This window comes from Rutidosis leptorrhynchoides, chromosome 2 (assembly GCF_046630445.1).
Source record: "Rutidosis leptorrhynchoides isolate AG116_Rl617_1_P2 chromosome 2, CSIRO_AGI_Rlap_v1, whole genome shotgun sequence".
NCBI classification, from domain to species: Eukaryota; Viridiplantae; Streptophyta; class Magnoliopsida; order Asterales; family Asteraceae; genus Rutidosis; species Rutidosis leptorrhynchoides.
The window spans coordinates 576,418,209-576,421,759 of NC_092334.1; positions in this window are offsets into that span (position 1 = coordinate 576,418,209).

A 3,551-nucleotide genomic window follows, 5' to 3' on the forward strand; every position below is an offset into this window, starting at 1 on the left:
CCTTACGACGGAGACTCGTGATCATAAATCAATGTATCTGATAATTCAATCATTTGATATTATCTTTTAATCTCGTTGATAAACTTACATCGAACAAATACGTTTATGTAACGTATTATTCATTCAATACCTTGATATCATTTTCAAGTTCACTAAATAGATCTCATAGCTTATTTTCATATCAACTAATCCGTTCAATGTTTTATTAATATATCTCAATTTAATAAGCACACATGTATATGCATATATATTTATTTACACACAATTGTTCGTGAATCGTTAGGCATGGTTAAAGAGTATTTGATTAAATGAATATAGTTTCAAAACTTTTGGGACTCAACATTACAGATTTTGCTTATCGTGCCGGATATATATAAAGATTAAAGTTTAAATTTGTTCGGAAATTTCCGGGTCATCACAGTTGTCCACAGTTAGATGTACAGAAATAAATCGATAAAAATTATCTTGAATCAATCCACGACCCAGTGTATACGTATCTCAGTATTGATCACAACTCAAACTATATATATTTTGGAATCAACCTCAACCCTGTATAGCTAACTCCAACATTCACATATAGAATGACTATGGTTGTTCCGAAATATATATAGATGTGTTGACATGATAGGTCGAAACATTGTATACATGTCTATAGTATCTCAAGATTAGATAATATACAATACAAGTTGATTAAGTTATGGTTGGAATAGATTTGTTACCAATTTTAACGTAGCTAAAATGAGAAAAATTATCCAATCTTGTTTTACCCATAACTTATTCATTTTAAATCCGTTTTGAGTGAATCAAATTGCTATGGTTTCATATTGAACTCTATTTTATGAATCTAAATAGAAAAAGTATAAGTTTATAGTCGGAAAAATAATTTACAAGTCGTTTTTGTAAAGGTAGTCATTTCAGTCGAAAGAACGACGTCTAGATGACCATTTTAGAAAACATACTTCTACTTTGAGTTTAACCATAATTTTTGGATATAGTTTCATGATCATAATAAAAATCATTTTCCCAGAATAACAACTTTTAAATCAAAGTTTATCATAGTTTTTAATTAACTAACCCAAAACAGCCCGCGGTGTTGCTACGACGGCATAAATCCGGTTTTACGGTGTTTATCTTGTTTCCAGGTTTTAAATCATTAAGTTAGCATATCATATAGATATAGAACATGTGTTTATTTGATTTTATAAGTCAAGTTAGAAGGATTAACTTTTATTTGCGAACAAGTTTAGAATTAACTAAACTATGTTCTAGTGATTACAAGTTTAAACCTTCGAATAAGATAGCTTTATATGTATGAATCGAATGATGTTATGAACATCATTACTACCTCAAGTTCCTTGGATAAACCTACTGGAAATGATAAAAATAGATCTAGCTTCAAAGGATCCTTGGATGGCTTGAAAGTTCTTGAAGCAGAATCATGACACGAAAACAATTTCAAGTAAGATTTCCACTCGAAATAAGATTGTTATAGTTATAGAAATTGAATTAAAGTTTGAATATGATTATTACCTTGTATTAGAAAGATAACCTACTGTAAGTAACAATGGTTTTTTGATCTTGGATGATTACTTGGAATGGATTTAGAAAACTTGGAAGTAAACTTGCAATCTTGGAAGTATTCTTGATTTTATGAAACTAGAACTTTTGGAATTTATGAAGAACACTTAGAACTTGAAGATAGAACTTGAGAGAGATCAATTAGATGAAGAAAATTAAAGAATGAAAGTGTTTGTAGGTGTTTTTGGTCGTTGGTGTATGGATTAGATATAAAGGATATGTAATTTTGTTTTCATGTAAATAAGTCATGAATGATTACTCATATTTTTGTAATTTTATGAGATATTTCATGCTAGTTACCAAATGATGGTTCCCACATGTGTTAGGTGACTCACATGGGCTGCTAAGAGCTGATCATTGGAGTGTATATATCAATAGTACATACATCTAAAAGCTGTGTATGGTACGAGTACGAATACGGGTGCATACGAGTAGAATTGTTGATGAAACTGAACGAGGATGTAATTGTAAGCATTTTTGTTAAGTAGAAGTATTTTGATAAGTGTCTTGAAGTCTTTCAAAAGTGTATGAATACATATTAAAACACTACATGTATATACATTTTAACTGAGTCGTTAAGTCATCGTTAGTCGTTACATGTAAATGTTGTTTTGAAACCTTTAGGTTAACGATCTTGTTGAATGTTGTTAACCCATTGTTTATTATAACAAATGAGATGTTAAATTGTTATATTATCATGATATTATGATATATAATATATCTTAGTATGATATATATACAGTTAAATGTCGTTACAACGATAATCGTTACATATATGTCTCGTTTCGAAATCATTAAGTTAGTAGTCTTATTTTTACATATGTATTTCATTGTTAATACACTTAATAATATATTTACTTATCATTTAACATAATTAACCAAGTGTATCAATATCTTAATATGATTCATATGTACCTAGTAAGACGTTGTTATAACGATAATCGTTATATATATCGTTTTCGAGTTTCTTAAATTAATAGTCTCATTTTTATGTGTATAACTCATTGTTAAAATACCTAATGAGATACATACTTATAATAAAATCATGTTAACTATATATATAACCATATATATGTCATACGTATAGTTTTTACAAGTTTTAACGTTTGTGAATCACCGGTCAACTTGGGTGGTCAATTGTCTATATGAAACCTATTTCAATTAATCAAGTCTTAACAAGTTTGATTGCTTAACATGTTGGAAACACTTAATCATGTAAATAACAATTTCATTTAATATATATATAAACATGGAAAAGTTCGGGTCACTACAGCGTGTCGAGTAGTCGGTGCCATTTCCTTCAAAATAGTCAAATGAAACAATTTAATCATACAGAATATTAAGAGTAGTCAATAGTATCTCGTAGCATAATATGAACTCATTTATAAAAGCTTTTTCTTCATATTAGCGTTTTATAAGTTTAAATTCGGGTACTACCTACCCGTTAAGTTCATACTTAGTAGCTAATATACAATTCAACTACTACAATTCCATATGAAAAACTGATTATAATAATATATCACATACAAATATTCTTCAAACTTACAACTTCGCTATATTACATATAACATGAAATATAGTACACTATGATACAGGACAGTTTTGAAGATAAATCTAGTTAATACACAAGTTGTTCAGCAAAGGAAATAAAGATACGTAATTCATAAGTCCAGAAACAAGTCATGCATTCTGGTTTTACTAAGATGACTTCCCATCCTTGGTCTTGTAGAAAATAACCATTATGACCATTAGCTAGGCAGCATGTTGTAATGTCGTCAAAAGGACGAGGGTTTCGTAATGTCCAACAGCCCCGTAATAATCTAAAAACCTTGTTTCTCACCCCAACTACTGAATCCGTCACTTGTGGGAAAGTTTTATTTAAAAGCTGCAATTCGATGTTCTTTTTCTCACTTTGGTAAGAAGCGAACATCACTAACCTGTAAGCATAACATGCTTCTTTATGTTGCATGTTA